The sequence below is a fragment of the Eutrigla gurnardus genome, assembly GCF_963514095.1.
Source record: "Eutrigla gurnardus genome assembly, chromosome: 20".
NCBI classification, from domain to species: Eukaryota; Metazoa; Chordata; class Actinopteri; order Perciformes; family Triglidae; genus Eutrigla; species Eutrigla gurnardus.
In genome coordinates, this window is record NC_139931.1 from 22,360,070 (window position 1) to 22,373,026 (window position 12,957).

The following is a 12,957-nucleotide window of genomic DNA, read 5'->3' on the forward strand; positions in this document are numbered from 1 at the left end:
CTAAATTATGGCGCTATAGGGATTGTAGGAGAACGAATGACATCATTTAGGATCATCCTTTTGGGTATCATGAATGCTCATTGTCAGATATGTAAGTGGTGAAACTGACTGATGCAAGATTTGGTCACATAATTGCATACAAAAATGACTGCAATACTCTCACTGTAATGAATGAATGTATCAGGTCTCACATACCCCTTTTCCACCAACGAGAAACTAGTTCAAGAACTGGGCCGGTGCCTGTGCTGGTTCGCAGTTGGTTTAACTTGCGAACCTTTTGAGAACCTGTTTGCATTTACACAGGCTACAGAGCATCAGATCCACCCGTCACTCCTCCACAGTTCATATATGGTACTTCCTTCACTGGTTGCAAACATCCAAGATGGAGATGACCAAATTGCCGAACTTGAGCCTTCAATATCGTAGTCCACAATACTGTACTCTCTCTGCCAGAAGGGAGAGACAAAGATGCACGGCAGCTTTAAATATAAATATTATATTGATTTTTAAATAATCTTTCTTTCATAAACAACACTGCCTGTATGTTTCTTTTTAATTCACTTATAAATCCCTGAACAACATATGAATAAAGTGTTGAATATAGCTCTTCATGCTCTATGAAGTAAATAATCGTATAGATAATGAAGCTTATACATTAGCGAGCAGTGTCTGTTCCCATTCGAGTTGTAAAATCCAAATAAATGGTAGAAATGCATCTGACACCGAGCTTCCTGAAAACGGTCTCCCCACTGTGCAGAGCCAGCAAACATTTCAACCCAGCTATTCCAATTGACTGCCATAATTGGCTGTCTGTGTAAAGAAAAAGTGGCCATATCTCAGGGTTTTCCTCCTTCCTTCCCTGTAATTAGAGGAAGGAAAGAGTCTGTTCCCTCATTGAAACAATGGTGCAGCAGGAAGAAGGTTTGCCCTCTTCTTGTCAAGTGGACTTAAGGAACAGCAAAATTAATATGGCACAGTGTAATGAGGTAAGCGGCGTGTATATGTGTGCATGTGTGCGTGTGTGGATGTGCGTGTGTGTGTGCGTGTTTGTGTGCCTGAGTGCATTGGGTAAATATCGGTTGTTATTTAAGCTGGTTAAAGTAATTGATGATCTAATTTGTGAGAGCTGGGTGGAGGCTAAAGGAGATTGAAGAAACCTCTGCTTCCTTCCCAACTCTTAAATGTGATCTACATTTTCTTGTACGGGGAATGGAAAACCAGTTTACTCGAAGCTGCTCACATGTCGCCCTACAGGAGTTGACCAAGCAGGTGTGTGTGACTTTTCTTCTTAGTATCCAGATATACATACCAACATTTTCCTCCATTTGAAAAGAGACCAGAATGAGGCTTATGAGCATGCCCACAGTTCCAGATAGCAAGATAACTTCCAACAGCTACTATAAATGCAACAATACATTTGAGGTACATCTTAAATCCCTCAATGTAATTTATAATAGTCTTTGCAGATTTATTTTAAGGTGTCCATATCTAACTCACCACTGTTCTATGTACCAAACACTAAACTGGTTATCCCCCCATGCTCGAAGATGCTACCACTCAATCAATCAATCAATCAATCAATCAATCAATCAATCAATCAATCAATCAATCAATCAATCAAACACTTTATTTGTCCCCAAGGGGCAATTTAAAAAGGCATAAAGAGCAGCATTAGGACAAACAGGACATCAGACAACATAAAAACAGGTTCCAGTTCATCTTTAAATGCATCCATTTCAACTACCCTTCTTATTTAAAACAATCCCTGTTACCATACACACCCTCATACCCACTAAGACATATTCAGCAACCTTTTTTCTTTATCCCAAGAACCAACAAAGACATTGGGAGACGTTCATTTAAATGTAAAGCTCCTTCTGACTGGAACACCCTGCCTAGTTCCATAAGAACTATTAGCTCATTTCGTCTATTTAAAAATACACTTTTGCCCTTCCTTGTGGAACCATGTACCTGCTACTAGTGTTAGAATCTTCGAGCTCCTCCTATCATATGTGTGTGATTATCTGACATGGCTATTGTGTATACATGGCCATTGTACTTTTGTGTTATTGTGTTGCATATTGCAACAGTCTTGTATTATATTGTGTCACAATGCCATGAAAAGATTTGTCATGCAGTAGTGTTGATCGTCTGCATTGGTGTGTGTTGTGTGGTTGTATATGTCAAGTCAATTGCAGCAGGTGGGGATGGAGGGGTTTTGGGATTGGTGTCTGGATAGGTGGGTTGATGAGAGCCTCTATGTTTCTATGTATTTATGTATGTTATGTCTGTTGCTGTAACAATGTCTTGTCTTGTATTATTGTATGTTGGACCCCCTTGAAAACGAGATGACTGTTCATCTCAAGGGGTTATCCATAAATAAACTTCAACACCCAATGCTCACTGCACAGGAAACAAACAGAAGTATGTGCTGTAATAGTAGTCTATTATTTATTTTAGAGGAAATAAAATACATGTGGAGATTCAGGGCTTAACCCAGACCTCTTGTATGGAATTCCAGGCTGATCAAGTTCTATTTTTATGCTTTTTATTCACTCTGACTCTTGGTGCAGGAGGTGGAATGGTACCAACTAGATATAGTTGTGATCACCTCCACGCATGGCACTGGTTCTGGAATGTGAGAGGACAGGCGGGTTGGTGCATCGGCAGCAGTGATGCAGGACTTGAACTGGACCGTTGGAAGGTGGAGCTGAGTTGGAAGGCAAAGCTCTCAATTTACTTGTCCATATACGTTCCAAACCTCACCGATGGTCATTAGTTTTGATTAGTGACTGAAAGAATGAAGTTGCAGATACAAGCAGCTTAAATGAGCTTCCTCCGTTGGGTGGCAGGGTCAGCCTTAGAGAGGGGGAGGAGCTCAGACATCTGGAGGGAGCTCGGAGTAGAGCCGTTGCTCTTTTGCCTCCCAGAGGTTAGAGGTGTACCAGACATGTCCAGCTGTCCTGGGGTAGACCCAGAAAACACTGGAGCGATTATAGAGTCAATCAATACAGACCTCCAAACTTCATGTGGCCTTCAGATTAGCTCAAGAACAATGTGTAGAGAGCTTCATGGAATGGTTTCCATGGCTGAGCAGCTGCCATGGATCAGCAAGTACAATGCAAAGCGTTGGATGCAGTGGTGTAGCACGCCACCACTGGACTCTAGAGCACTGGAGACGCATTCTCTGGAGTGACAAATCATGCTTCTCCATCTGGCAATTTGATGGACGAGTCTGGGTTTGGCGGTTGCCAGGACAACGGTACTTGTCTGACTGCATTGTGCCACGTGTAAAGTTTGGTGGAGGGGATTATGGTGTGGAGTTGTTTTTCAGGAGCTGGGCTTGGCCCCTTAGTTCCAGTAAAAGGAACTCTGAATGCTTCAGCATACCAAGAGATGTTGGACAATTCAATGCTCCCAACTTTGTGGACCAGTTTGGGGATGGCCCCTTCCTGTTTCAACATGACTGTACACCAGTGCACAAAGCAAGGTCCATAAAGACATGGATGAGAGAGTTTGGTGTGGATGAACTTGACTGGCCTGCACAGAGTCCTGACCTCAACCCGATAGAACACCTTTGGGATGAATTAGAGTGGAGACTGAGAGCCAGGCCCAACATCAATGTGTGACCTCACAAATACGATTCTGGAAGAATGATCAAAAATTCCCATAAACACACTACTAAACCTTGTGGAAAGCCTTCCCAGAAGAGTTGATAAAGTTATAGCTGCAAAGTGTGGACCAATTTCATATTAAACCCTATGGATTAAGAATGGGGTGTCACTTAAATTCATAATCAAGGCAAGTGAGCGGATACATTTGGCAATATGGTGTATGTTTCCTTCGAAACATAATTCACAATGTAGTTAAAGGTCCGATATTATGAAAAGCACGTTTTCTCTGGTCTCTACACCTATAAACTGGTCCTTGAAATGCTGACACAGTATTTTAGGTGCCGACTGTGTGTGCGTGTGTCTAATTGTGTTTGCAGTGTATTCAGAGTGTGATTGTACATCCATTTGTGGCTGTGTGGTCTTTTACCTGCTACGCATGGCGGACCAAGGCAATTGAACATTGGCGGCAACAGTCATTCAGTCTGTTTGTGGAACTCAAATGTCAGCATCAGAGGCTGTGAGCTGCAGCTATAGAATCATGTTAAAGCAGTGTGTCTGTTGTCCACCACGTTTCCATGTGGAGGCAGATGTTAGCCTACTGTAAGAAACAGCAGGCCAACATCGCAACTTCCAAGCTTACTATTACAATTTCAAAAGAAAGGGATAAATATTTAACAGGAAATCTTTGAGGTCAGTCAGAGGATCTTTAATATTTTCTTTTGTGTCTTGATGTGTGCTGTATAAAATGTGTCTGCTCAAATTAATTGAATATACAGTATTTATATTGCATTACATATTTATTCCGTAGAAACCATATACTAGTAGTGGAAGTAGTTATTCTAATACGGTTTTATTCAAAGCGATTTACAATACCAGCATGTACAAAGTACATTTGTTGGAAAAAAGTGAGTATATCACTACTATCAGTAGAGTAAGGTTTTTACGAGAACAAGTTTCAAGCACGCCCAATTGCTGCTATAGGCATCAACAAGCAATGAGTACTACTTATTTTAAATGTTTTTTAATGGGGGGGGGGGGGGGGGGGGGGGGGGGTGTAGAGGGAGGCAGACGTGGACACAGACGTGGACGACGTGAACAAATGCACAAACACAGACATGAACACATGCAAGGACACAGATGTGAACACATGCAAGGACACAGACGTGGACAGATGTGGGCACAGATGTGAACACATGCACAAACACAGACATGAACACATGCACGAACACAGACGTGAACACATGCACGGACACAGACATGAACACAGACGTGAACACAGACATGAACACTGATGTGGGTACATACGTGAACACATGCACAGACACAGGCATGAACACAGACGTGAACACATGCACGGACACAAACATGAACACAGACTTGAAGGCAAGGCAACTTTATTTGTATAGCACATTTCATACACAAGGCAGTCTCAAAGTGCTTCACATCATAAAATGTCATACAATAAAGTGAAAAAAAGATAGAAGAATTAAAAGAAAATAAAGGCAAAATTAAAATGCATAGAAAAACCCTCATTAAAACCAGCCAATAATAAAATGTTAAATATTTAATAATAATAAAATAAAATAAAAATAAATCATTAAAAACAAGAATATCAAGGAATAGAAAATACAGTGCAGCATAAGAAGTTCACAGATAGTATTGATTACTGAAAGGCAGCGACAAAACAGAAAAGTCTTCAGTCTTGATTTAAAACAGCTGATATTTGCAGCAGACCTGCAGCTTTCTGGAAGTTGGTTCCAGATATGTGGTGCGTAAAAACTGAAGGCTGCCTCTCCATGTTTGGTTCTGACTCTGGGGACACAAAGCAGACCTGTCCCAGATGATCTGAGAGGTCTGGATGCTTCGTAGCTAAGCAGAAGATCAGAAATGTATTTTGGTCCTAATTCATTCAGTGCTTTGTAAACCAGCAGTAGTATTCAAAAGTCAATTCTTTGACAGACAGGAAGCCAGTGTGAAGATGTGAGAACCGGAGTAATGTGATCCACTTTTTTGGTATTAGTGAGACTCCAGCAGCAGCGTTCTGAATTAACTGCAGCTGTCTGATGGACTTTTTAGGGAGACCTGTGAAGACACCGTTACAGTAGTCGAGCCTGCTGAAGATAAATGCATGGACAAGTTTTTCCAAATCCTGCTGAGTCATAAGTCCTTTAATCCTTGATATATTCTTTAGGTGATAACTATGTAACTGATTTAATGTGGCTGTTGAAGTTCAGGTCTGAGTCCATGACTAAACCTAAGTTTCTGGCTTTGTTCGTGGTTTTTAGCATTACCGCTTGAAGCTGGGTGCTAACTTTTGACCGTTTTTTTCTTGGCTCCAAAAACAATGATTTCAGTTTTGTCTTTGTTTAATTTGAGAAAATTCTGCTCCATCCAATTATTGATTTGCTCAATGCATCTAATCAGTACTGGAATTGGACTATAGTCCCCTGGTGATATTGTTATGTAAATTGTGTATTGTCTGCGTAGTTATGGTAACATATTTTGTTGTTTTTCATGATCTGAGCCAGTGGAAGCATGTAGATATTGAACAGAAGAGGGCCCAGAATGGAGCCTTAGGGAACTCCACGTGTAATATTTGCCCGCTCAGATGTGTAATTATCTATAGACACAAAGTAGTCCCTGTCCTTCAAGTAGGATTCAAACCATTTTAATACTGTGCCAGAGAGTCCCACCCAGTTTTCCAGACGGTCTAGGAGTATGTTGTGATCGACTGTGTCGAATGCAGCACTGAGATTAAGTAATACTAAGACTGAAATTCTACCATTGTCTATGTTTAAGTTGATGTCATTGAAGACCTTAACAAGAGCTGTCTCGGTGCTGTGGTGTGGTCTAAATCCTGACTGGAAGACATCAAAACAGTCGTTCATTACCATGAAGTCGTTCAGCTGCTTAAAAACTGCTTTTTCGATTATTTTACTCAGAAATGGGAGGTTTGATATTGGTCTATAATTGTTCATTAGTGAAGTGTCTAAATTGTCCTTTTTTAAGAGAGGCTTGATAACAGCAGTTTTCAAGGCCTGTGGGAAGACACCTAACAGAAGAGACGTGTTTACAATCTGTAAAAGATCTGGGGTCATGCAGTTTGATGCATTTTTGAAAAGGCCTGTTGGCAGAATATCAAGGCAGCAGGAAGATTTCAGATGTTGTATGATGTCCTCCAAGGTTTTATGGTTAATCACATGAAATTGTGCCATGGTTTCTGAATTGACCTGGATGGAAACATGGACAACACATGTCCTGCACCTGATGTTGAGGCGCTGACTGCTTGCCTAATTTTCTGGATTTTTTCTGTGAAGAAGGAAGCAAAATCATTGCAGGCCCTGGTGGAAAGCAGTTCAGGGGCTACTGACACAGGAGGGTTTGTTAGCCTGTTGACAGTAGCAAACAAGGTCCGTGCGTTATTGTTGTTTTTGGCAATGATTTCCGAGAAGAAAGATTGTCTTGCATTTTTCAGTTCCAGGTTGTAGTCTTTCTTTATAGATATCATGGTGAACCTGGAGATTTGTTTTACGCCACCTACGTTCAGCTTTCTGACACTCTCTATTTTCTGTTCTTACCAACGTGGCATTTCTCCATGAAACCTTTTTTTTTGCCAGGGACCAGTTTCAGCTTAGTGGGCACAATGGCATCAATAACATTTGTGATTTTCACATTGAAATTGTCAACAAGCTCATTTACTGAGACCCAAGGGAGGGAGGGTGTGGAGGAGAACACCTGGATAAATGTTTCACAGGTGTTTTCTGTGATATACCATTTTTTTGATTACTTGTCTTTGAATATTTGTCTGCACAGAGATAGCACTCTCAAAGAAAACACAGGAATGATCAGAAAGAGCAACGTCAGTCACAACAACCTTAGAAATGCTAACACCCTTGGACATGATCAAGTCCAGGGTGTGACCTTTGTTATGAGTGGGCTCTGTCACATGCTGAATCAGTCCATAGTTATCAATGACACAACACAGTTCTTTAGTGCCCCTGTCATGGAGTTTGTCAACATGAATGTTAAAATCACCAACAATAACCACACAGTCAAAGTCAATACAGATTATAGACAGTAGTTCAGAAAAATCTTCAAAAAAGGTTGCACAGTATTTAGGTGGCCTGTAGACATTTAGGAACATAACTCGGGAAGAAGAATTCAACTGAAGAGCCACATATTCAAAGGATGCAAAGTTTCCATAAGATATCTGCTTGCATTGGAGGGAATCGTTAAACAAAACAGCCACTCCCCCTCCTTTCTTATGCACTCTAGCTTCACTCATAAAACTGAAGTTGGGAGGAGCTGATTCAATAAGAACAGCAGCACTGTTATTTTGATCTAACCAGGTTTCAGTTAAGAACAAACAATCAAGATTGTGCTTGGTGATAAAATCATTGATTAAAAATGTTTTTCCTGCCAGAGACCTGATATTTAATAAAGCTAGCTTTAGTGTGTTAAAATCATTATCTTCACAATGTTTTGGGACTGGCTGTGGTTGATGAGGAATGGATGCTAGATTTGATATATTTGCAGAATAGGTTGGGTGTTTCTTGCTTAGCTTTTTTCGATTTCTTATCAAGACCGGAACTGAGGAAGCTTCCAGCGTATAGGGCCCTGACTTATCCTGGAAAAAGTCATGAGTGCAATCCGTCCGGTAGCCTGAGCCCAGCACATATCAGTTAGAGCTTGCTGTATTTTGCACACAAGTAACTGAACATGCTGAACTGTTATCAGGCTGTGGAGACAGAAGATGATTTTGCCGTCCTTGTAGAGGTGGGGGTGGTGCAGGTCGTGCCTTCTGTGATTTTGTCAGAACTGGATGACGACTTAGAGCCAGTGGTGGAAGAGGAGGTGGGGCAGGATGCAGTGGGGCATTTGAGGGATAGAACCTGGGAGTAGTGTGGGGTGTGGATCTGGTCCCAGCAGTGACCAGCTCTTTCATTTGGTCAGTGAACTCCATGAGAGGGGAGGAGGGGGAAAGGGTGGCTGTAGAGAAGGGGTTTGGCGAGGGGAGGAAGGTGGATTTGTTGGTGAGGTGGGAGGTGGGGACACTTCCTCTCGGCACTGATAACTGACATGGTCGAAGCTCTCTTCAGGCGGGGGCCGAACAGGCTCTCTTTCAGGGCTTGTGTCATGTTTTGTTTTGGCGTCTTCCTGTCTCGTGTCCTTGGCAGAGGGAACAGATGGGTGACGCAGGAGATAAAATAGGTTGGAGATGAAAAGTTTTATTCCAAGCCTATTTAGGCACAGTCCATCTGCTTTAAAAAGATGTCGGCGATCCCAGAAAAAGTTGAAATTGTCCATAAAATGATACCATGTCCTTGGGGAAGCATAAAACCTAGGTGTTTTTACTGCAAAAGCGTCTCACATCTTTAACAGCAGAGTCACCCACAATCAGAGTCTCAGGCCCAGTCGTAAGCTTGCCCTGTAGCCTTTTACTCACTGAGTTTCTTTCAGCTCCTTCAGCTCTTACCCCATTTTGAGTCGATGAAAAAGTATCCAAGTTTTTGGACGGGGATCCAGGATCCTGCAGCAGGGGAGCAAATCTGTTCTCCAGTTGCACACATGGTTGTTTAGGAAGTTTGTTGTTATTCCTCCCTTTAGCAGCTGTCCAGGGCCCTGTCCTGCTAGGAGCAGGGGTTGAGGAGGTGCTATGCCGGGATGGTAAAGCAGGCCAGCCGGTCGCATCACAAATCTCACTGCACTGGGCTCTGCCTGTTAATCGCCCTTGCATTTCTCTGGGAGGAGATTTACTTTTAGGCTTAGCACCAAGAGAGTTCCAGAGATAACTTGTAGATTTATTACCTTGCACACGGCTCCCTGTTTCTCTGTAGTGCTAACTAGCAGTGTGTTAGCATTATCTTGTCCACTGTTTTGGATCCATGGTACAGTGGTGTCGTTCCCACAATGTCCATTTACTTCCACATTCACTTCTAACCTGTGCATTTTAGTTTCCAGTACTGCAATCTTCTGTAGAAGTTTGTGGTAGTCATCTGCAGAGAACACTGCATGAAAAGTGGGATTTTCGTCAGTTAGCGGCCCTGTAAATTGCCGTGGAAGTTCAGGTTTACGACTGCTCACGGCAATTTGCAGGAAACACCGAAAACTGACGTGAATTGCCGGGAATTGATGTGGGCCTTGCTTGGCAGTTGTCCCCCCCATGACCCCCCTCCCCGTAATCCTAGGGGAGGCTTTAACATGTAAATGAAAATGCTGTGAGCTATACAAATGCAAATCAGGGTAGCAGGGGGAGTTTTACCCCAGGTGACATTTTTCTGAAAGGTGTTAACTTCATTTCATCTTCATTCAAAGATATAACTTCATTTCATCTTCATTCAAAGATACACAAAACAATTCATGCAAACAACATCACAGTCTCCTAGAGCTCAACCACTGTGCATAGTGGCATGACTACAGTGACCCTTTCTTTGGTCTTGCTTAAATGCACAGTGGATGTGTTAACCACACATCTCCCAGCAATTCGCTCAACAGGCAGAAATGATGCTGGGTATGACGTGTCTGTTCCCTGCAAGCTCCAAACTTCTATTGGCTTTCCATAAAAATGTCTGTCCGGATGGGGATGAAGCCAGGAAACTTGTGCAATAACATGTTTAAATGCAGTACCTTTTGACACAACATTAACAACTATTAACTGCTTTATAATGGCTGGTCGTAGTTCTGCTAGAGGGTCAAGGATGGATTCATAGATCATAGATCTCAGCTGTGTTCGAAATGCCATACTAACGTCCTACTCCTACTTAATTGTGACGTAAATTTGAGTACGTAGTGCGTTCACATACAATAGTATGTGAATTTGTGTACGCGAGAAATGCCCGGATGTATACTGCATTGGCAAGAATTTCTGAGTATACAGCGGACCTTGGTAAATCTACTCAACTTCCCCAAAATGCATTGCGGCTCGTCTGACTTCTGAAAAGTTTTGGATAATGGCGGACGACTGCGGTGATTCTGGCGACACAAACCGCGTACACATGTAAGTATACTGTAACACGATTTTTATGTTTCCAGCTGACTTTTAAATCGTATTGATAATGAACGTTACATTAATGTTGTTGGCATTGTACGTTAACGTTACGAATCGAAGGTCCTGCCAGCCGTCTAGCCTACTGACGGTAATTTACCATAGGGGTTAGCGAGCGCAAGCGAAGCCGTTTTTACCGACGTTAACTAATAATATAGTGCTTATGTTAAACCGTGGTTATATATTTACTAACGGTGATTAATAACGCCGTGCACCGTTGTCCGTTAAAGGGACGGATGCAGACACCGGGCGCCTCATTCAGTGGAGGGAACGATGAGGAGAAGTTCACCGGCAGGAGGAATGCTGCTCTGAGAGGCTTCACTTAAGAAAATGTGGTTTAAATGTTATAATTCTTATATCCAGGACTGCTGTTGCCTCTGAGGATGTCCCAGGACTGCTGGAGTGGCTGGGCTTCGTCGCTGTCACCCCCATCACCACCGTGGAACTATGAACATGGAACCCATCTGTTCTGTTAGTAAGCAGTGGACGAGGTTCTCCGTAGAACGCCTTGAAAGACAGAAGTCCTTCCTTAAAGAGACTAACGTTAACTCGAAGAAGAGAAGACGGGTGAACAATCCCAAGATTGCAGTAAGAATATGTTCGGTGACTGCTAGCTAAGCTAAAATTAGCAAAGCAGGCCCAAGCTAAAAGTAGCATAGTAGCCTTGTAAAAGAACAAGAGAGAGGAACCAGTGTAACGTTAAGTTGCTTTGTTAAGTGTATGTTGTTGGTCTTTTACAGGAAGCAGTACGCCGTCTTCACAACTCGGAGACAAATTGTAGGCGCTACGAACCGGAGCAAGGGTACGATTTAAAGAATATGCTTTCATTCTGCTGTATAAGGAAATAGATGCGTTAACAGTAGATACCGATCTTAACTGTTCATTTTGTTTTCACAGACGAACCTCGCCTCATAACGAAGCTGTGACCTCTTACTTGCTCGGAGCTTTGTCCGCAAGTCCGGATTTCTATGACGCTGATAGTGATGCCATTGTGCGTAAGTAACTTTTACTGTTTTCTTCTTCCTTGTTTTAATTTTACTGTGACTTAAGTTTTCTTATTCATACCACTCATTTAATTGTTTTCCAGCTGCCTGTAAGACATACTATGAAACGGTACGCAGGAGCTTCAGACACACACAGCCTGATCTCGCATCGCAGGCGGAAGCTGTGAAGAGGTCAGCTCGGAGTCGTTCCAGGAGAAAGAGGGTAAGACTTATTAGATTTATTAGATCTGTTTTTGGTCAATGTGACCAAACCTACCTAAACCTATTTTTCAGGTGCATTAATAGATGTGTTGTGTCCATGCGCAGTGCATCGCGCAGTACTGATTGTCTTTATTGATTGTTTTACAGCTGCTGGAAGCGAGACGGAGTGTGCTTGCTGGCGATGAGGTGGACCGTTGGAAGTGCGCCACCACAGACATGATGTCTGATGAGGAGGACGGCGTCGTTGGCGGGGTGTCTGGATGGATTGTGCGACCTCCATCCTCTCGTAGCCAGGAGCTTACCGAGCTCTGTGCGACTCTACAGTCGCGATTAGAGAAGACTCCCAAGTACAGGGCCACGCACCGCAGGCGGCTGTAAAATTGACCAAATTCGGACAGAATGTCGCCAGTTCATTTGTTTGTTGTGTGGGCAAATTTGTACAGTTGTGTGTTGTGTTGTCAATAAAGCTCTTTCTTTGAATACTTCCTCCTGGCAATTTTTCCTTTCCTCAATAAATTCATTCATATTTATATTTATAAATATATAAATAAATAAAAATAAATATATGTGTGTGTATATATATGTATAAATATACATATATATATATATAAACATATGTATATTATGTATATGTATATATGTGTGTGTGTATATATATATATATATATATATATATATATATATATATATATATATATATATATATATGTATATATATATATATAGTGATAGATCTGCTAACCAATCACTAGTGATTATTCTTGTTTAAAAGACCCAGTGTGACCAATTGTAACACATCTGCCAACGGGGGTGGGGTTTACATTTATAATGACTCATCAGGTTGACCAATAGTGACAGATCTGCCAACGTGGGTTGGCTTTACATTTATAATGACCAGATCTGCCAACCAATCACGAGCGATTATACTTGTTTAAAACTAGTGGTTTCATCCAATCCTGAGTGAGGATATTCAAGCCATCTCTGGCCAGGCGCGGTTTTTCTGCTATTCATATGCTAATTAGAGCCTTCGCTGTGGTTCGTTTCCGACCATTTTCGGCACAGACGAACGCGAAAATTAGGGAGATTTCCGGGC